The sequence below is a fragment of the Schistocerca gregaria genome, chromosome 6, assembly GCF_023897955.1.
Source record: "Schistocerca gregaria isolate iqSchGreg1 chromosome 6, iqSchGreg1.2, whole genome shotgun sequence".
NCBI lineage: Eukaryota > Metazoa > Arthropoda > Insecta > Orthoptera > Acrididae > Schistocerca > Schistocerca gregaria.
Genome location: NC_064925.1, coordinates 29,707,231 through 29,731,521, shown reverse-complemented (window position 1 = coordinate 29,731,521; position 24,291 = coordinate 29,707,231).

The following is a 24,291-nucleotide window of genomic DNA, read 5'->3' as shown; positions in this document are numbered from 1 at the left end:
CTACGGGTCTTCCAGGAATCGATCAAAGCGTAGACAATTTGAGACAGTACTCCCATGGAAAAAAGTCGGCATGGTGCATGTTGTGTTCAATCCCGATGCAATTTCTGTGATTCATCAACACTCTGAAGGTCCACAGGTTACAGAATGCCTTCAGATGTGCTTCGAAAGCTACTAGTGGTCTTCCAAGAAGCGATCAAAGCTTAGACGGTTTGAGACATTACTCCCATTGAAAAAAGACAGAATGGTTCCTGTTGTATTCAATCCCGATGCCATGTCTGTGTCACATCAACACACTGAAGGTCCACAGATTACACAATGCCTCCAAATGTGCTTCGGAAACTACTACTTGTCTTCCAGTATTCGATCAAAGCATAGACAGTTTGAGACATAACTCCCATGGGGAAAAGTCATAATGGTGCATGTTGTGTTCAATCCCGATGCAATTTCTGTCATTCATCAACACTCTGAAGGTCCACAGGTTACAGAATGCCTTCAGATGTGCTTTGGAAACTACTACTGGCCTTCCAAGAATCGATCAAACATAGTTAGTTTGAGTCATTATTCCCATTGAGGGAAGTCAGAATGGTATCTTTTGTGTTTAATCCCGATTTCTTTTCTGTGTTTCATCAACATTCTGAAGGTCCACACATTACCGAATGAATCCAGATGTGCTTCGGAAACAACTACTGGGTTTCGAGGAATCAATCAATGCATAGACAGTTCGAGACATTACTCCCATGGAAAAAAGTCCGCATGGTGCCTGTTGTATTCAATATCGATGCAATTCCTTAGTTTTATTAACACTCTGAAGGTCCACAGGTTTCAGAATGCCTCCAGATGTGCTTCGGAAACTACTACTGGTCTTCCAGGAATCGATCAAAGCGTAGACAGTTTGAGATATTATCCCATGGATAAAAGTCCGCATGGCGCCTGTTATATTCAAACCCGATGCCGTTTCTGTATTTTATCAACACTCTGAAGGTCCACAGATTACACAATGCCTCCAGATGTTCTTCGGAAATTACTACTGGTCTTCCAGGAAACGATCAAACAACAGACAGATTGAGACATTATTCCCGAGGAGAAAAGTCAGAATGGTGCCTGTTGTGTTCAATCCCGTTGCAATTTCTATGTTACGTCAACACTCTGAAGGTCCACAGATTACCGAATGAATCCAGATGTGCTTCGGAAACAACTACTGGTCTTCCATTAATCGATCAAGGAACAGACAATTGAGACATTACTCCCATTGAGAAAAGTCAGGATGGTGCCTGTTGTAATCAATCAGGATGAAATATCTGTGTTTCATCATCACTCTGAAGGTCCACAGACTAAAGAATTCCTTCAGATGTGCTTCGGAAACTACTATTGGTCTTCCAGGAGTCGATCAAAGCGTAGAAAGTTTGAGACATTATCCCATGGATAAAAGTCCTCATGGCCCCAATTGTATTCAATCCCGATGCAATTTCTGAGTTTCATCAATACTCTGAAGGTATAGAGATTACAGAATGACTAGAGATGTGCTTCGGAAACTACTACTGGTCTTCCAGGACTCGATCAAAACATATCCAATTTGAGACATTACTCCCATGGAGAAAAGTCAGAGTGGTGCCTCTTATATTCAGTCCCGATGCTATTTTTGATTTTCATCAACACTCTGAATGTCCACAGATTACAGAATGTCTCCAGATGTGCTACGGAAACTACTACTGGTCCTCCAGGTATCAATGAAAGCATAGACAGTTTGAGACATTACTCCTATGGAAAAAAGTTGGCATGGTGCCTGTTGTATTCACTCCCGATGCAATTTCTGAGTTTCATCAACACTCTGAAGGTCCCAAAATTACAGAATGCCTCCAGATGTTCTTCGGAAACTACTACTGGTCTTATAGGAAACGATCAAAGCATAGACAGCTTTAGACATTACTCCCATGGAGAATTGTCAGAATGGTGCCTGTTGAATTCAATTCCGATGCAAATTCTGTGTTTCATCAACACTCTGAAGGTTCACAGATTACAGAATGCCTTCAAATGTGCTTCGGAAACTACTACTTGACTTCCAGTAATCGATCAAAGCATAGACAGTTTGAGACATAACTCCCATGGAGAAAAGTCAGAATGGTGCCTGTTGTGTTTAATCCCGATGCAATTTCTGTGTTACATCAACATTATGAAGGTCCACACATTACCGAATGAATCCAGATGTGCTTCGGAAACTACTACTGGTCTTCCAGGAATCGATCAAAGCATAGACAGATTGAGACATAACTCCCATGGAGAAAAGTCAGAATGGTGCCTGTTGTATTGACTGCCGATGCAATTTCTGTGTTTCATTAACATTCTGAAGGTCCACACATTACCGAATGAATCCTGATGTGCTTCGGAATCTACTACTGGTCTTATAGGATTCGATCAAGTCGTAGACAGTTTGAGATATTATCCCAGGGATAAAAGTACGCATGGCGTCTGTTGTTATCAAACCCGATGCCATTTCTGTATTTCATCAACACTCTGAAGGTCCACAGATTACACAATGCCTCCAGATGTGCTTTGGAAACTACTACTGTTCTTCCAGGAATCGATCAAAGCATAGACAGATTGAGAAATTACTCCCGAGAAGAAAAGTCAGAATGGTGCCTGTTGTATTCAATCCCGATGCAATTTCTACGTTTCGTCAACACTCTGATGGTCCACAGATTACCGAATGAATCCAGATGTGCTGCGGAAACAACTACTGGTCTTCGAGGAATCGATCAAAGCTTAGACAGTTTGAGACATTACCCCCATTGAGAAAAGTCAGAATGGTGGATGTTGTATTCAATCCCGATGCAACTTTTGTGTTTCATCAACACTCTGAAGCTCCACAGAATACAGAATGCCTCAAGATGTGCTTCGGAAACTACTACTGGTCATCCAGGACACGATCAAAGCATAGACAGATAGAGTTAGTACTCCGATGGAGAAAAGTCAGAATGGTGACTGTTGTATTCAATCCCGATGCAATTTCTGTGTTTCATCAACACTCTGAAGGTCTCCACATTATCAAAAGAATCCAGATGTGCTTCGGAAACAACTACTGGTCTTATAGGAATCCATCAAATCGTAGACAGTTTGAGATATTATCCCATGGGTAATAGTCCGCATGGCGCCTGTTGTATTCAAACCCGATGCCATTTCTGTATTTCATCAACACTCTGAAGGTCCACAGATTACACAATGCCTCCAGATGTGCTTTGGAAACTACTACTGGTCTTCCAGGAATCGATCAAAGCATAGACAGATTGAGACATTACTCCCGAGGAGAAAAGTCAAAATGGTGCCTGTTATATTCAATCTCGATGCAATTTCTACGTATCGTCAACACTCTGATGGTCCACAGATTACCGAACGAATCCAGACGTGCTTCGGAAACAACTACTGGTCTTCGAGGAATCGATCCAGGCATAGACAATTGAGACATTACTCCCATGGAGAAAAGTGAGAATGGTGCCTGTTGTATTCGATACCGACGCAATTTCTAAGTTTGAACAACTCTCTAAAGGTCCACAGATTACAGAATGCTTTGAGATGTGCTTCGGAATCTGCTACTGGGCTTCCAGGAATCGATCAAAGCATAGACAATTTGAGACATTACTCCCATAGAAAAAAGTCCGCATGGCGCCTGTTGTATTCAATCCCGATGCCATTTCTGTATTCATCAACACTCTGAAGGTCCACAGATTACATAATGCCTCCAGACGTGCTTCAGAAACTACTACTGTTCTTCCAGGAATCGATTAAAGCGTAGACAGTTTGAGACATTACTCCCATGGAGAAAACTCAGAATGGTGCCTCTTGTATTCAATCACGATGGAATTTCTGTGTTACATCAACACTCTGAAGTCCACAGATTACAGAATGCCTCATGATCTGCTTCGGAAGATACTACTGGTCTTCCAGGAATCGATCAAAGCATAGACAGTTTGAGACATTACTTACATAGAGAAAAGTCAGAATGATGCCTGTTGTATTCAATCTCGGTGCAATTTCTGTGTTTCATCAACACTCTGAAGGTCCACAAATTTCAGAATGCCTCCAGATGTGCTTCGGAAACTACTACTGGTCATCCTGGACTCGATCAAAGCATAGACAATTTGAGACATTACTCCCATGAAGAAAAGTCAGAATGGTGGATGTTGTATTCAATCATAATGCAAAGTCTGTGTTTCAATAACACGCTGAAGGTCCACAGATTACAGAATGCCTTCAGATTTGCTTCGGAAACTACAACTCGTCTTCCAGGAATCGATTTAAGCTTATACTGTTTGAGACATCACTCCCGTGGAGAAATGTCAGAATGCTGCTTGTTGTAATCAGTGCCGATGCAATTTCTGCGTTTCATCAACACTCTGAAGGTCGACACATTACAGGATTCGTCCAGATGTGTTTAGGAAACTACTACTGGTCTTCCAAGAATGGATCAAAGCATAGACAGGTTGGGACATTACTCCCATTGAGAAAAGTCAGAATCATTTCTGTTGTATTCAATCAGGACATTATTCGCATGTAGAAAAGTCGCATGGTGCCAGTTGTATTCAATCACGATGCAATTTCTGTGTTTCATCAACACTCTGAAGGTCCACAGTTTGCAGAATGCCTCCAGATGTGCTTCGGATACTACTAAAGGTCTTCCAGGAATCGATCAAAGCATAGACAATTTGAGACATTACCCACATTAAGAGAAATGTCTGCATGGTGCCTGTTGTATTCATTCCTGATGCAATTTCTATGTTTCATCAACACACTGAACGTCCTCACATTACCAAATGAATCCAGATGAGCCTCGGAAACTACTACTGGTCTTCTCGGAACCGATAAAATCATAGACATTTTGAGAGATTACTCCCATTGAGAAAAGTCAGAATGGTGACTGTTGTATTTAATCCCAATGCAATTTCTGTGTTTCATCAACTCTCTGAAGGTCCACAGATTACAGAATGCCTCCAGATGTGTTCCGGAAACTACTACTGGTCTTCCAAAAATGGATCAAAGCATAGACAGGTTGGGACATTACTCCCATTGAGAAAAGTCAGAAGCGTGTCCGTCGTATTCAATCCCGATGCAATTTCTGTGTTTGAACAACACTCTGTAGGTCAACAGATTACAGAATGCTTTCTGATGTGCTTCGGAAACTACTACTGGTCTTCCAGGAATCGATCAAAGCATAGACAGGTTGGGTCATGACTCCCATTTAAAAAGTCAGAATGGTGCCTGTTGTATTCAATCCCGATGCAATTTCTGTGTTTCATCATCACTCTGAAGGTCCACAGACTAAAGAATGCCTCCAGATGTGCTTCGGAAACTACTATTGGTCTTCCAGGTATCGATCAAAGGGTAGACAGTTTGAGACAATACTCCCGAGGAAAAAAGTCTGCATGGTGCCTGTTGTATTCAATCCCGATGCAATTTCTACGGTTCATCAACACTCTGAATGTCCACACATTACCGAATGAATCCAGATGTGCTTCGGAAAGTACTACTAGTTTTCCATGGATCGATCAAAGCATAGACAGTTTTAGACAATACTCCCATGGAGAAATGTCAGAATGGTGTTTGTTGTATTCAATTCCGATGCAATTTCTGTGTTTCGTCAACACTCTGAAGGTCCACAGATTAGAGAATGTCTCCAGATGTGCTTCGGAAACTACTACTGGTCTTCCAGGGATCGATCATAGCATAGACAGTTTGAGACATGACTCCCATGGAAAAAAAGTTGGCATGGTGCCTGTTGTATTCACTCCCGATGCAATTTCTGAGTTTCATCAACACTTTGAAGGTCCAAAAATTACAGAATGCCTCCAGATGTTCTTCGGAAACTACTACTGGTCTTCCAGGAAACGATTAAAGCATAGACAGTTTTAGACATTACTCCCATGGAGAATTGTCAGAATGGTGCCTGTTGATTTCAATTCCGATGCAATTTCTGTGTTTCATCAACACTCTGAAGGTTCACAGAATACAGAATGCCACCAGATGCGCTTGGGAAACAACTCCTGGTCTTCCTGGAACCGATCAAGGCATAGACAGTTTGAGACATTACTCCCATGGAGAAGAGTCAGAATGGTGCCTGTTGTATTCAATCGTGATGCAATATCTGTGTTTCATCGATACTCTGATGGTGCACATATTACAGAATGCCCCCAAATGTGCTTCGGAAACTACTACTGGTCTTCCAGGACTCGATCAAAGCATAGACAGTTTGAGACATTACTCCTATGAAAAAAAGTCCGCATGGTGCCTGCTGTATTCAATCCCGATGCAATTTCTTAGTTTTATTAACACTCAGAAGGTCCACAGGTTACAGAATTCCTCCAGATGTGCTTCAGAAACAACTACTGGTCTTCGAAGGAATCGACCAAAGCATAGACAATTGCGACATTACTCCCATTGAGAAAAGTCACGATGGTGCCAGATGTAATCAATCAGGATGCAATTTCTATGTTTCATCATCACTCTGAAGGTCCACAGACTAAAGAATGCCTCCAGATGTGCTTCGGAAACTACTGTAGGTGTTCCAGGTATCGATCAAATGGTAGACAGTTGAGACATTATCCCATGGATAAAAGTCCTCATGGCGCCTATTGTATTCAATCCCGATGCAATTGCTGAGTTTCATCAACACTCTGAAGGTCCACAGATAACAGAATCCCTCCAGATGTGCTTCGGAAACTACTACTGGTGTTTGAGGAATCGATGAAAGCATAGACAGTTTGAGACATTACCCCCATTTGGAAAAGTGAGAATAGTGTCAGTTGTATTCAATCCCGATGCATTTCCTGTGTTTCATCAACACTCTAAAGGTCCACAGATTAGAGAATGCCTCCATTTGTGCTTGGGAAACTCCTACTGGTCTTCCAGGAATCGATCGAACAACAGACAGTTAGAGGCATCACTCCCATGGAGAAGAGTCAGAATGGTGCCTGTTCTATTCAATCCCGATGCAATTTCTATGTTTCATTAACACTCTGAAGGTGCACACATTACCGAATGAATCCAGATTTGCTTCGGAAACGACTACTGGTCTTCGGGGAATCGACCAAAACATAGACAATTGAGACATTACTCCCATTGAGAGAAGTCAGAATGGTGCCCGTTGTATTCAATCCTGATGCAATGACTGTGTTTCACCAACACTCTGAAGGTCCACAGATAACAGAATGCCTCCAGATGTGCTTCGGCAACTACTACTGGTCTTTGAGGAATCGATCAAAGAATAGACAGTTTGAGACATTACTCCCATGGAGAAAAGTCAGAATAGTGCCTGTGGTATTCAATCCCAATGCATTTTCTGTGTTTCATCAACACTCTGAAGGTCCACACATCACTGAATGAATCCAGATGTCTTCGCAAACTACTACTGGTCTTCCAGGAATCGATCAAAGGATAGATAGGTTGAGTCATGACTCCCATTGAAAAAAGTCAGAATGGTGCCTGTTGTATTCAATGCCGAAGCAATTTCTGTGTTTGAACAACACTCTGAAGAAGCACAGATTACAGAGTGCTTCAAGATGTGCTTCGGAAACTACTACTGGTCTTCCAGGAATCGATGAAGGCATAGACAATTTGAGACATAACTCCCATGGAGAAAAGACAGAATGTACCTGTTGCATTCAAACCCGATGCAATTTTTATGTTTCATCAACACTCCAAAGGTCCACACATTACCGAATGAATCCAGATGTGCTTCGAAAACTACTACTGGTCTTATAGGAATCGATCAAAGCATAGACAGTTTGAGACATTATCCCAAGGATAAAGGTTCGCATGACGCCTGTTGTATTCAATCCCGATGCCAACTCTGTATTTCATCAACACTCTGAAGGTTCACAGATTACAGAATGCCTCCAGATGTGCTTCAGGAACTACTACTGGTCTTCCAGGAATCGATGAAAGCGTAGAGAGTTTGAGACATTACATCCATGGAGAAAAGTCAGAATGGTGCCTGTGGTATTCAATCCCGATGCATTTTCTGTGTTTCATCAACAATCTGAAGTTCCACAGATTAGAGAATGCCTCCATATGTGCTTGGGAAACTACTACTGGTCTTCCAGGACTCGATCAAAGCGTAGACAGTATGAGACATTACTCCCGATGAGAAAAGTCAGAATGGTGCCTGTTGTATTCAATCCCGATGCAATTTCTGAGCTTCATCAACCACTCTGAAGGTCTACAGATTTCAGAATGCCTAGAGATGTGCTTTGGAAGCTACTACTGGTCTTCAGGGAATCGATCAAGTCATAGACAATATGAGACATAACTCATATGGAGAAAAGTCTGAATGGTGCCGGTTCTATTCACTACCGATGGAATTTCTGTGTTTTGAACAACACTGTGTAGGTCCACAGATTACCGAATGCTTCGAGATGTGCTTCGGAAACTACTACTGGTCTTTGAGGAATCGATGAAGGCATAGACAGTTTGAGACATAACTCCCATGGAGAAAAGACAGAATGTGCCTGTTGCATTCAATCCCGATTCACTTTCTATGTTTCATCAACACTCCAAAGATAAACACATTACCGAATTAATCCAGATGCCCTTTGGAAACTACTACTGGTCTTCCAAGAATCGATCAAACCATAGACAATTTGAGTCATTACTCCCAGAAGTCAGAATGGTGAATGTTGTATTGAATCCCGATGAAATTTCTCTGTTTCATTAACATTCTAAAGGTCCACACATTACCGAATGAAACCAGATGTGCTTCAAAACTATTACTGATCTTATAGGAATCGATCAAAGCATATACAGTTTGAGACATTATCCCAAGGATAAAGGTTCGCATGGCGCCTGTTGTATTCAATCTCGATGTCATTTCTGTATTTCAATAACACTCGGAAGGTCCACAGAATACAGAATGCCTCCAGATGTGCTTCAGAAACTACTACTTTTCTTCCAGGAATAGATCAAAGCGTAGACAGTTTGAGACATTACATCCATGGAGAAAAGTCAGAATGGTGCCTGTTGTAAGCAAACCCCATACAATTTCTGTGTTTCATCAACACTCTGTAGGTCTACAGATTAAAGAATGCCTCCAGATGTGCTTTGGAAAGTACTACTGATATTCCAGGAATCGATCAAATCATAGACAATTTGAGACATTACTCCCACGAAAAAAGTCCGCATGGTGGATGTTGTATTCAATCCCGATACAATTTCTGTGATTCATCAACACTCCGAAGGTCGACAGATACAGAATGCCTCCAAATGTTGTTCGGAAACTACTACAGGTTTTGCAGGTATCGATTAAAGCATAGCCAGTTTAAGATTATTACTCCCATGGAGAAAAGTCCTCATGGTGCCTGTTGTATTCAATCCCGATGAACTTCTGTATTTCATCAACACTCTGAAGGTCCAAAGATTACAGAATGCCTCCAGACGTGCTTCGGAAGCAACTACTGGTCTTCCAGATATCGATCAAAGCATAGACAGTTTGAGACATTACTACCATGGAGAAATGTCAGAGTGGTGTCTATTGTATTCAATCCCGATGCAATTTCTGTGTTTCATCAACACTCTGAATGTCCACAGATAACAGAATGCCTGCAGATGTGCTTCGGAAACCGCCACTGGTCTTCCAGGAATCGATCAAGTCATGGACAATTTGAGACATAACTGCCACGGAGAAAAGTCAGAATGGTGCCTGTTGCATTCAATCCTGATGCAATATCTGTGTTTCATCAACACTCTGAAGGTCCACAGATTACAGAATGCCTGCAGATGTGCTTCGGAAACCGCTACTGGTCTTCCAGGAATCGATCAACAACAGACAGTTGCGGACATTACTCCCATGGAGGAGAGTCAGAATGGTGCCTGTTGTATTCAATCCTGATGCAATATCTGTGTTTTATCAACACTCTGAAGGTCCTAAGATTACAGAATGCCTCCAGATGTGCTTCGGAAACTACTACTGGTTTTCAAGGAATCGATCAAAGCATAGCCAGGTTGAGTCATGACTCCCATTAAAAAAAGTCAGAATGGTGCCTGTTGTATTCAATCCCGAAGCAATTTCTGTGTTTCATCAACACTCTGTAGGTCCACAGATTACAGAATGGCTGCAGATATGCTTCGGAAACCGCTACTGGTCTTCCAGGAATCGATCAAGTCATGGACAATTTGAGACATAACTGCCACGGAGAAAAGTCAGAATGGTGCCGGTTGCATTCAATCCCTATGCAATTTCTATGTTTCATTACCACTCTGAAGGTCCACACTTTACCGAATGAATCGAGATGTGCTTCGGACACTACTACTGGTCTTATAGGAATCGATCAAAGCGTAGACAGTTTGAGACATTATCCCATAGATAAAGGTCCGCATGGCGCCTGTAGTATTCAATCCCGATGCCATTTCTGTATTTCATCAACACTCTGAAGGTCCACTGATTACAGAATGCCTCCAGATGTGCTTCAGAAAATACTACTGGTCTTCCAGGAATCGATCAAAGCGTAGACAGTTTGAGACATTACATCCATAGAGAAAAGTCAGAATGGTGCCTGTTGTAATCAATTCCCATACAATTTCCGTGTTTCATCAACACTCTGTAGGTCCACAGGTTAAAGAATGCCTCCAGATGTTCTTCGGAAAGTACTATTGGTCTTCCAGGAATCGATCAAATCATAGACAATTTGAGACGTTACTCCCACGAAAAAAGTCCGCATGGTGCATGTTGCATTCAATTCCGATGCAATTTCTGTGATTCATCAACACTACGAAGGTCCACAGATACAGAATCCCTCCAGATGTGGTTCGGAAACTACTACAGGTCTTGCAGGAATCGATTGAAGCATACACAGTTTAAGATGATTACTCCCATGGAGAAAAGTGCGCATGGTGCCTGTTGTATTCAATCCCGATGAACTTCTGTATTTCATCAACACCTTGAAGGTCCAAAGATTTCAGAATGCCTTCAGATGTGCTTCGGAAACAACTACCGGTCTTCCAGAAATCGATCAAAGCATAGACAGTTTGAGACATTATCCCAAGGATAAAGGTTAGCATGACGCCTGTTGTATTCAATCCCGATGCCATTTCTGTATTTCATCAACACTCTGTAGGTCCACAGATTAAAGAATGCCTCCAGATGTGCTTCGGAATCAACTACTGGTCTTCCAGAAATCGATCAAAGCATAGACAGTTTCAGACATTACTACCATGGAGAAATGTCAGAATGGTGTCCTTTGTATTCAATCCCGATGCAATTTCTGTGTTTCAACAACACTCTGAAGGTCCACAAATAACACAATGCTTCCGGTTGTGCTTCGGCAACTACTACTGGTCTTTGAGGAATCGATGAAAGCATAGACAGTTTGAGACATTACTCCCATGTAGATAAGTCAGAATAGTGCCTGTGGTATTCAATCCCGATGCATTTTCTGTGTTTCATCAACACTCTGAAGGTCCACAGATTAGAGAATGCCTCCATATGTGCTTGGGAAACTACTACTGGTCTTCTAGGAGTCGATCAACAACAGACAGTTACAGACATTACTCCCATGGACAAGAGTCAGAGGGGTTCCTGTTGTATTCAGTCCCGATGCAAATTCTTTGTCTCTTCAACACTCTGAAGTTCCACACATTACTGAATGAATTAACAGGTCATTCAGGAGGGTAAATATGGAGCTAGAGTATCTGCTTCAGAAACTCATGGAAATACCTCTGTTTGAGGCTAAGACCAGTGTACAGTGATTTGACATCGGATTAAATTAAGTTCAGAATAATGCTCTGAATAACCAATCATAACTCACCTGGATATTCTTTGATTTGACTTTGTGGATTATGAAATTCTCCTACATAAGTTTAAGTGTAGTGATATGAGTGTGACAGTACAGAAATAACCTAATTTATATTTAACTTTAAGAATGCAGAAGGCTGAAATTAACAATTCAGGTAGTCTACGAGTATCAACAGACCTTCTGACAGGGAAGATATCAAGAATGGTGTGCCACAGGCTTCAGTCTTGGGCCCCTTATTGTTCATAACATACAATAATTACTTGGCACTCTAAAATCATGAAGACACAGAGCCCCTAATTTTTGCTGATGTTGCAAGTACAGTAATAACATCCAGCAAACAAGAATTAGCTGTGAAAATTTTACTTAATGTACAGGAATCTATCAAATCAAAGACAATTTGAGACATTACTCCCACGGAAAAAGTCCGCATGGTGCATGTTGTATTCAATCCCGATGCAATTTCTGTGATTCACCAACAATCCGAAGGTCCACAGATACAGAACGCCTCCAAATGTTGTTCGGAAACTACTACAGGTTTTGCAGGAATCGATTAAAGCAGAGACAGTTTAAAATTATTACTCCCATCGAGAAAAGTCAGAATAGTGCTTGTGGTATTCAATCCCGATGCAATTTCTGTGATTCATCAACACTCCGAAGGTCCACAGATACAGAATCCCTCCAGATGTGGTTCGGAAACTACTTCAGGTCTTGCAGGAATCGATTAAAGCATACACAGTTTAAGATTATTACTCCCATGGAGAAAAGTCCGCATGGTGCCTGTTGTATTCAATACCGATGAACTTCTGTATCTCATCAACACTCTGAAGGTCCACTGATTACAGAATGACCCCAAATGTGCTTCGGAAACTACTACTGGTCTTCCAGGAATCGATGAAGGCATAGACAGTTTGAGACATAACTCCCATGGAGAAAAGTCAGAATGTGCCTGTTGCATTCAATCGCGATACAATTTCTATGTTTCATCAACACTCCAAAGGTCCACACATTACCGAATGAATCCAGATGTGCTTTGGAAACTACTACTGGTCTTCCAAGAATCGATCAAAGCATAGACAATCTGAGTCATTACTCCCATTAAGAAAATCAGAATGGTGAATGTTGTATTGAATCCCGATGAAATTTTTGTGTTTCATCAACATTCTGAAGGTCCACACATTGCCGAATGAAACCAAATGTGCTTCAAAACTATTACTGATCTTATAGGAATCGATCAAAGCATATACAGTTTGAGACATTATCCCAAGGATAAAGGTTCGCATGGCGCTTGTTGTATTCAATCCCGATGTCATTTCTGTATTTCATCAACACTCTGAAGGTCCACAGATTACAGAATGCCTCCAGATGTGCTTCAGAAACTACTACTTTTCTTCCAGGAATCGATCAAAGCGTAGACAGTTTGAGACATTACATCCATGGAGAAAAGTCACAATGGTGCCTGTTGTAAGCAAACCCCATACAATTTCTGTGTTTCATCAACACTCTGTAGGTCTACAGATTAAAGAATGCCTCCAACGTGCTTCGGAAAGTACTACTGGTCTTCCAGGAATCGATCAAATCATAGTCAATTTGAGACATTACTCCCACGAAAAAAGTCCGCATGGTGGATGTTGTATTCAATCCCGATGCAATATCTGTGAATCATCAACACTCCGAAGGTCGACAGATACAGAATGCCTCCAAATGTTGTTCGGAAACTACTTCAGGTCTTGCAGGAATCGATTAAAGCATACACAGTTTAAGATTATTACTCCCATGGAGAAAAGTCCGCATGGTGCCTGTTGTATTCAATACCGATGAACTTCTGTATCTCATCAACACTCTGAAGGTCCACTGATTACAGAATGACCCCAAATGTGCTTCGGAAACTACTACTGGTCTTCCAGGAATCGATGAAGGCATAGACAGTTTGAGACATAACTCCCATGGAGAAAAGTCAGAATGTGCCTGTTGCATTCAATCGCGATACAATTTCTATGTTTCATCAACACTCCAAAGGTCCACACATTACCGAATGAATCCAGATGTGCTTTGGAAACTACTACTGGTCTTCCAAGAATCGATCAAAGCATAGACAATCTGAGTCATTACTCCCATTAAGAAAATCAGAATGGTGAATGTTGTATTGAATCCCGATGAAATTTTTGTGTTTCATCAACATTCTGAAGGTCCACACATTGCCGAATGAAACCAAATGTGCTTCAAAACTATTACTGATCTTATAGGAATCGATCAAAGCATATACAGTTTGAGACATTATCCCAAGGATAAAGGTTCGCATGGCGCTTGTTGTATTCAATCCCGATGTCATTTCTGTATTTCATCAACACTCTGAAGGTCCACAGATTACAGAATGCCTCCAGATGTGCTTCAGAAACTACTACTTTTCTTCCAGGAATCGATCAAAGCGTAGACAGTTTGAGACATTACATCCATGGAGAAAAGTCACAATGGTGCCTGTTGTAAGCAAACCCCATACAATTTCTGTGTTTCATCAACACTCTGTAGGTCTACAGATTAAAGAATGCCTCCAACGTGCTTCGGAAAGTACTACTGGTCTTCCAGGAATCGATCAAATCATAGTCAATTTGAGACATTACTCCCACGAAAAAAGTCCGCATGGTGGATGTTGTATTCAATCCCGATGCAATATCTGTGAATCATCAACACTCCGAAGGTCGACAGATACAGAATGCCTCCAAATGTTGTTCGGAAACTACTACAGGTTTTGCAGGAATCGATTAAAGCATAGACAGTTTAAGATTATTACTCCCATGGAGAAAAGCCCGCATGGTGCCTGTTGTATTCAATCCCGATGACTTCTGTATTTCATCAACACTCTGAAGGTCCAAAGATTACAGAATGCTTCCAGATGTGCTTCGGAAGCAACTACTGGTCTTCCAGAAATCGATCAAAGCATAGACAGTTTGAGACATTACTACCATCGAGAAATGTCAGAATGGTGTCTGTTGTATTCAATCCCGATGCAATTTCTGTGTTTCATCAACACTCTGAAGGTCCACATATAACAGAATGCTTCCAGATGTGCTTCGGCAACTACTACTGGTCTTTGAGGAATCGATCAAAGCATAGACAGTTTGAGACATTACTCTCATGGAGAAAAGTCAGAAGAGTGCCTGTGGTATTCAATCCCGATGCATTTTCTGTGTGTCATCAACACTCTGAAAGTCCACAGATTAGAGAATGCCTCCATATGTGCTTGGGAAACTACTTCTGGTCTTCCAGGAGTCTATAAACAACAGACAGTTACGGACATTACTCCCATGGAGAAGAGTCAGAATGGTGCCTGTTGTATTCAATCCCGAACCAAATTCTTTGTCTCTTCAACACTCTGAAGTTCCACACATTACTGAATGAATCCAGATGTGCTTCGGAAACTACTACTGGTCTTCCAGGAATCGATCAAAGCATAGACAGGTTGAGTCATGACTCCCATTGAAAACAGTCAGAATGGTGCCTGTTGTATTCAATCCCGATGAAATTTCTGTGTTTCATCAACACTCTGAAGGTCCACAGATTACAGAATGCCACCAAATGTGATTCGGAAACTACTACTGATCTTCCAGGACTCGATCGAAGCATAGACACTTTGAGACAATACTCCCGAGGAGAAAAGTCAGAATGGTTCCTGTTGTATTCAATCCCGATGCAATTTCTACGGTTCATCAGCACTCTGAAGGTCTACACATTACCGAATGAATCCAGATGTGCTTCAGAAACTACTACTTTTCTTCCAGGAATCGATCAAAGCCTAGACAGTTTGAGACATTACATCCATGGAGAAAAGTCACAATGGTGCCTGTTGTAAGCAAACCCCATACAATATCTGTGTTTTATCAACACTCTGTAGGTCCACAGATTAAAGAATGCCTCCAGATGTGCTTCGGAAAGTACTACTGGTCTTCCAGGAATCGATCAAATCATAGACAATTTGAGATATTACTCCCACGAAAAAAGTCCGCATGGTGGATGTTGTATTCAATCCCGATGCAATTGCAGTGATTCATCAACACTCCGAAGGTCGACAGATACAGAATGCCTCCAAATGTTGTTCAGAAACTACTACAGGTTTTGCAGGAATCGATTAAAGCATAGACAGTTTAAGATTATTACTCCCATGGAGAAAAGCCTGCATGGTGCCTGTTGTATTCAATCCCTATGACTTCTGTATTTCATCAACACTCTGAAGGTCCAAAGATTACAGAATGCCTCCAGATGTGCTTCGGAAGCAACTACTGGTCTTCCAGAATTCGATCAAAGCATAGACAGTTTGAGACATTACTACCATGGAGAAATGTCAGAATGGTGTCTGTTGTATTCAATCCCAATGCAATATCTGTGTTTCATCAACACTCTGAAGGTCCACATATAACAGAATGCTTCCAGATGTGCTTCGGCAACTACTACTGGTCTTTGAGGAATCGATCAAAGCATAAACAGTTTGAGACATTACTCTCATGTAGAAAAGTCAGAATAGTGCGAGTGGTATTCAATCCCGATGCATTTTCTGCGTGTCATCAACACTCTGAAAGTCCACAGATTAGAGAATGCCTCCATATGTGCTTGGGAAACTACTTCTGGTCTTCCTGGAGTCGATCAACAACAGACAGTTACGGACATTACTCCCATGGAGGAGAGTCAGAATGGTGCCTGTTGTATTCAATCCTGATGCAATATCAGTGTTTTATCAACACTCTGAAGGTCCTAAGATTACAGAATGCCTCCAGATGTGCATCGGAAACTACTACTGGTTTTCAAGGAATCGATAAGAGGGTAGACAGTTTGAGACACTACTCCCATGTAGAAAAGTCTGCATGGTGGCAGTTGTATTCAATCCCGATGACTTCTGTATTTCATCAACACTCTGAAGGTCCACAGTTTACAGAATGCCTCCAGATGTGTATCGGAAACTACTACCGGTGTTCCCGGAATCGATCAAAGCATAGACAGTTTGACACATTACTCAAATTGAGAAGAGTCAGAATGGTGCCTGTTGTATTCAATCCCGATGCAAATTCCGTGTCTCTTCAACACTCTGAAGTTCCACACATTACTGAATGAATCCAGATGTGCTTCGGAAACTACTACTGGTCTTCCAGGAATCGATCAAAGCATAGACAGGTTGAGTCACGACTCCCATTGAAAAAAGTCAGAATGGTGCCTGTTGTATTCAATCCCGATGCAATTTCTGTATTTCATCAACACTCTGAAGGTCCACAGATTACAGAATGCCACCAAATGTGATTCGGAAACTACTACTGATCTTCCAGGACCCGATCGAAGCATAAACACTTTGAGACAATACTCGCGATGAGAAAAGTCGGAATGGTTCCTGTTGTATTCAATCCCGATGCAATTTCTACGGTTCATCAGCACTCTGAAGGCCTACACATTACCGAATGAATCCAGAAGTGCTTCGGAAACTACTACTGGTCTTATAGGAATCGATCAAAGCGTAGACAGTTTAAGACATTATCCCATATATAAAGGTGCGCATGGCGCCTGTTGTATTCAATCCCGATGCCATTTCTGTATTTCATCAACACTCTGAAAGGTCACAGATTACAGAATGCCTCCAGATGTGCTTCGACAAACAACTACTGGTCTTCCAGAAATCGATCAAAGCATAGACAGTTTGAGACATTATCCCAAGGATGAAGGTTCGCATGACGCCTGTTGTATTCAATCCCGATGCCATTTCTGTATTTCATCAACACTCTGAAGGTCCACAAATTACAGAATGCCTCCAGATGTGCTTCAGAAACTACTACTGGTCTTCCAGGAATCGGTCAAAGCGTAGAGAGTTTGAGACATTACATCCATGGAGAAAAGTCAGAATGGTGCCTGTTGTAATCAAACTCCATACAATTTCTGTGTTTCATCAACACTCCGTAGGACCACAGATTAAAGAATGCCTCCAGATGTGCTTCGGAATCAACTACTGGTCTTCCAGAAACCGATCAAAGCATAGACAGTTTGAGACATTACTACCACGGAGAAATGTCAGAATGGTGTCCGTTGAATTCAATTCCGATGCAATTTCTGTGTTTCATCAACACTCTGAAGGTCCTACGATTACAGAATGTCTCCAGATGTGCTTTGGAAACTACTACTAGTTTTCCAGGAATCGATAAGACTGTAGACAGTTTGAGACATTACTCCCATGTAGAGAAGTCTGCATGGTGCCAGTTGTATTGAATCCCGATGCAATTTCTGTGTTTCATCAACACTCTGAAGGTCCACAGTTTACAGAATGCCTCCAGATGTGTTTCGGAAACTACTACTGGTGTTTCCGGAATCGATCAAAGCATAGACACTTTGACACATTACTCAAATTGAGAAGAGTCAGAATGGTGCCTGTTGTATTCAGTCCCGATGCAAATTCTTTGTCTCTTCAACAATTAGAAGTTCCACACATTACTGAATGAATTAACAGGTCTGTCAGGAGGGTAAATATGGAGCTAGATTATCTGCTTCAGAAACTCATGGAAATACCTCTGTTTGAGGCTAAGACCAGTGTACAGTGATTCGACATCTGATTAAATTAAGTTCAGAATAATGCTCTGAATAACCAATTATAACTCACCTGGATATTCTTTGATTTGAGTTTGTTGATTATGAAATTCTTCTACATAAGTTTAAGTATTGTGATATGAGTGGGACAGTGCAGAAATAACGAAATTTATATTTAACTCTAAAAATGCAGAAGGCTGAAATTAACAATACAGGTAGTCTGCAAGTGTCAACAGACCTTCTGACAGGGAAGATATCAAGAATGATGTACCACAGGCTTCAGTCTTGGGCCCCTTATTGTTCTTAACATACATTAATTACTTGGCAATCTAAAATCATGAAGACACAAAGCCCCTAATTTTTGCTGATGTTGCAACAACAGTAATAACACCCAGCAAACAAGAATTAGCTGTGAAAATGTTACATAATGTACAGGAATCGATCAAATCATAGACAATTTGAGACATTACTCCCACGGAAAAAGTCCACATGGTGCATGTTGTATTCAATCCCGATGCAATTTCTGTGATTCATCAACACTCTGAAGGTCCACAGATTAGAGAATGCCTCCATATGTGCTTGGGAAACTACTACAGGTTTTGCAGGAATCGATTAAAGCAGAGACAGTTTAAGATTATTACTCCCATCGAGAAAAGTCAGAATAGTGCTTGTGGTATTTAAGATTATTACTCCCATCGAGAAAAGTCAAAATAGTGCTTGTGGTATTTAAGATTATTAGTCCCATCGAGAAAAGTCAGAATAGTGCTTGTGGTATTCAATCCCGATGCATTTTCTGTGTTTCATCAACACTCTGAAGGTCCACAGATTAGAGAATGCCTCCATATGTGCTTGGGAAACTACTACTGGTCTTCCAGGACTCAATCAAAGCATAGACAGTATGAGACATTACTCCCGATGAGACAAGTCAGAATGGTGCATGTTGTATTCAATCCCGATGCAATTACTATGTTTCATCAACATTCTGAAGATCCACACATTACCGAATGAATCCAGTTTTGCTTCGGAAACAACTACTGGTCTTCGAGGATTCGACCAAAGCATAGACAATTGAGACATTACTCCCATTGAGAAAAGTCAGCATGGTGCCTGTTGTAATCAATCAGGATGCAATTTCTGTGTTTCATCATCACTCTGAAGGTCCACAGACTAAAGAATGCCTCCAGATGTGCTTCGGAAACTACTATTGGTCTTCCAGGAATCGTTCAAAGCGTAGAAAATTTGAGACATTATCCCATGGATAAAAGTCCTCATGGCGCCTATTGTGTTCAATCTCGATGCAATTTCTGAGTTTCATCAACCACTCTGAAGGTCTACAGATTACAGAATGCCTAGAGATGTGCTTTGGAAGCTACTACTGGTCTTCAGGGAATCGATCAAATCATAGACAATATGAGAACATTACTCATATGGAGAAAAGTCTGAATGGTGCCTGTTCTATTCACTCCCAATGCAATTTCTGTGTTTGAACAACACTCTGTAGGTCCACAGATTACCGAATGCTTCGAGATGTGCTTCGGAAACTACTACTGGTCTTCCAGGAATCGATGAAGGCATAGACAGTTTGAGACATAACTCCCATGGAGAAAAGTCAGAATTTGTCTGTTGCATTCAATCCCGATACAATTTCTATGTTTCATCAACACCCCAAAGGTCCATACATTACCGAATGTATCCAGATGTGCTTTGGAAACTACTACTGGTCTTCCAAGAATCGATCAAAGCCTAGACAGTATGGGTCATTACTCCCATTGAAAAAGAGTTAGATTGGTGCCTGTTGTATTCAATCCCGATGAACTTCTGTATTTCATCAACACTCTGAAGGTCAAAAAGATTACAGAATGCCTCCAGATGTGCTTCGGAAGCAACTACTGGTCTTCCAGAAATCGATCAAAGCATAGACAGTTTGAGTCATTACTCCCATGAAGAAAAGTCAGAATAGTGCCTGTAGTATTCAATCCCGATGCATTTTCTGTGTGTCATCAACACTCTGAAAGTCCACAGATTAGAGAATGCCTCCATATGTGCTAGGGAAACTACTTCTGGTCTTCCAGGAGTCGATCAACAACAGACAGTTACGGATATTACTCCCATGGAGGAAAGTCAGAATGGTGCTGTTGTATTCAATCCTGATGCAATATCTGTGTTTTATCAACACTCTGAAGGTCCTAAGATTACAGAATGCCTCCAGATGTGCTTCGGAAACTACTACTGGTTTTCAAGGAATCGATAAGAGCGTAGTCAGTTTGAGACATTACTCCCTAGAAAAGTCTGCATGGTGGCAATTGTATTCAATCCCGATGCATCTTCTGTGTTTCATCAACACTCTGAAGGTCCACAGTTTACAGAATGCCTCCAGATGTGTATCGCAAACTACTACTGGTGTTCCCGGAATCGATCAAAGCATAGACAGTTTGACACATTACTCAAATTGAGAAGAGTCGGAATGGTGCCTGTTGTATTCAATCCAGATGCAAATTCTTTGTCTCTTCAACACTCTGAAGATCCACACATTACTGAATGAATCCAGATGTGCTTCGGAAACTACTACTGATCTTCCAGGACTCGATCGAAGCATAGACACTTTGAGACAATACTCCCGAGGAGAAAAGTCAGAATGGTTCCTGTTGTATTCAATCCCGATGCAATTTCTACGGTTCATCAGCACTCTGAAGGTCCACACATTACCGAATGAATCCAGATGTGCTTCAGAAACAACTACTTTTCTTCCAGGAATCGATGAAAGCGTAGACGGTTTGAGACATTACATCCATGGAGGAAAGTCACAATGGTGCCTGTTGTAAGCAAACCCCATACAATATCTGTGTTTCATCAACACTCTGTAGGTCCACAGATTAAAGAATGCCTCCAGATGTGCTTCGGAAAGTACTACTGGTCTTCCAGTAATCGATCAAATCATAGACAATTTGAGACATTACTCCCACGAAAAAAGTCCGCATGGTGGATGTTGTATTCAATCCAGATGCAATTGCAGTGATTCATCAACACTCCGAAGGTCGACAGATACAGAATGCCTCCAAATGTTGTTCAGAAACTACTACAGGTTTTGCAGGAATCGATTAAAGCATAGACAGTTTAAAATTATTACTCCCATGGAGAAAAGCCCGCATGGTGCCTGTTGTATTCAATCCCTATGACTTCTGTATTTCATCAACACTCTGAAGGTCCAAAGATTACAGAATGCCTCCAGATGTGCTTCGGAAGCAACTACTGGTCTTCCAGAAATCGATCAAAGCATAGACAGTTTGAGACATTACTACCATGGAGAAATGTCAGAATGGTGTCTGTTGTATTCAATCCCAATGCAATATCTGTGTTTCATCAACACTCTGAAGGTCCACAGTTTACAGAATGCCTCCAGATGTGTATCGGAAACTACTACCGGTGTTCCCGGAATCGATCAAAGCATAGACAGTTTGACACATTACTCAAATTGAGAAGAGTCAGAATGGTGCCTGTTGTATTCAATCCCGATGCAAATTCCGTGTCTCTTCAACACTCTGAAGTTCCACACATTACTGAATGAATCCAGATGTGCTTCGGAAACTACTACTGGTCTTCCAGGAATCGATCAAAGCATAGACAGGTTGAGTCACGACTCCCATTGAAAAAAGTCAGAATGGTGAATGTTGTATTCAATCCCGATGCAATTTCTGTATTTCATCAACACTCTGCAGGTCCACAGATTACAGAATGCCACCAAATGTGATTCGGAAACTACTACTGATCTTCCAGGACCCGATCGAAGCATAGACACTTTGAGACAATACTCGCGATGAGAAAAGTCAGAATGGTTCCTGTTGTATTCAATCCCGATGCAATTTCTACGGTTCATCAGCACTCTGAAGGCCTACACATTACCGAATGAATCCAGAAGTGCTTCGGAAACTACTACTGGTCTTATAGGAATCGATCAAAGCGTAGACAGTTTAAGACATTATCCCATATATAAAGGTGCGCATGGCGCCTGTTGTATTCAATCCCGATGCCATTTCTGTATTTCATCAACACTCTGAAAGTTCACAGATTACAGAATGCCTCCAGATGTGCTTCGAAAACAACTACTGGTCTTCCAGAAATCGATCAAAGCATAGACAGTTTGAGACATTATCCCAAGGATGAAGGTTCGCATGACGCCTGTTGTATTCAATACCGATGCCATTTCTGTATTTCATCAACACTCTGAAGGTCCACAAATTACAGAATGCCTCCAGATGTGCTTCAGAAACTACTACTGGTCTTCCAGGAATCGGTCAAAGCGTAGAGAGATTGAGACATTACATCCATGGAGAAAAGTCTGAATGGTGCCTGTTGTAATCAAACTCCATACAATTTCTGTGTTTCATCAACACTCCATAGGTCCACAGATTAAAGAATGCCTCCAGATGTGCTTCGGAATCAACTACTGGTCTTCCAGAAACCGATCGAAGCATAGACAGTTTGAGACATTACTACCACGGAGAAATGTCAGAATGGTGTCCGTTGTATTCAATTCCGATGCAATTTCTGTGTTTCATCAACACTCTGAAGGTCCTACGATTACAGAATGTCTCCAGATGTGCTTTGGAAACTACTACTAGTTTTCCAGGAATCGATAAGAGGGTAGACAGTTTGAGACATTACTCCCATGTAGAGAAGTCTGCATGGTGCCAGTTGTATTGAATCCCGATGCAATTTCTGTGTTTCATCAACACTCTGAAGGTCCACAGTTTACAGAATGCCTCAAGATGTGTTTCGGAAACTACTACTGGTGTTTCCGGAATCGATCAAAGCATAGACACTTTGACACATTACTCAAATTGAGAAGAGTCAGAATGGTGCCTGTTGTATTCAGTCCCGATGCAAATTCTTTGTCTCTTCAACAATTAGAAGTTCCACACATTACTGAATGAATTAACAGGTCTGTCAGGAGGGTAAATATGGAGCTAGATTATCTGCTTCAGAAACTCATGGAAATACCTCTGTTTGAGGCTAAGACCAGTGTACAGTGATTCGACATCTGATTAAATTAAGTTCAGAATAATGCTCTGAATAACCAATTATAACTCACCTGGATATTCTTTGATTTGAGTTTGTTGATTATGAAATTCTTCTACATAAGTTTAAGTATTGTGATATGAGTGGGACAGTGCAGAAATAACGAAATTTATATTTAACTCTAAAAATGCAGAAGGCTGAAATTAACAATACAGGTAGTCTGCAAGTGTCAACAGACCTTCTGACAGGGAAGATATCAAGAATGATGTACCACAGGCTTCAGTCTTGGGCCCCTTATTGTTCTTAACATACATTAATTACTTGGCAATCTAAAATCATGAAGACACAGAGCCCCTAATTTTTGCTGATGTTGCAACAACAGTAATAACACCCAGCAAACAAGAATTAGCTGTGAAAATGTTACATAATGTACAGGAATCGATCAAATCATAGACAATTTGAGACATTACTCCCACGGAAAAAGTCCACATGGTGCATGTTGTATTCAATCCCGATGCAATTTCTGTGATTCATCAACACTCTGAAGGTCCACAGATTAGAGAATGCCTCCATATGTGCTTGGGAAACTACTACAGGTTTTGCAGGAATCGATTAAAGCAGAGACAGTTTAAGATTATTACTCCCATCGAGAAAAGTCAGAATAGTGCTTGTGGTATTTAAGATTATTACTCCCATCGAGAAAAGTCAGAATAGTGCTTGTGGTATTTAAGATTATTAGTCCCATCGAGAAAAGTCAGAATAGTGCTTGTGGTATTCAATCCCGATGCATTTTCTGTGTTTCATCAACACTCTGAAGGTCCACAGATTAGAGAATGCCTCCATATGTGCTTGGGAAACTACTACTGGTCTTTGAGGAATCGATCAAAGCATAGACACTTTGAGACAATACTCCCGAGGAGAAAAGTCAGAATGGTTCCTGTTGTATTCA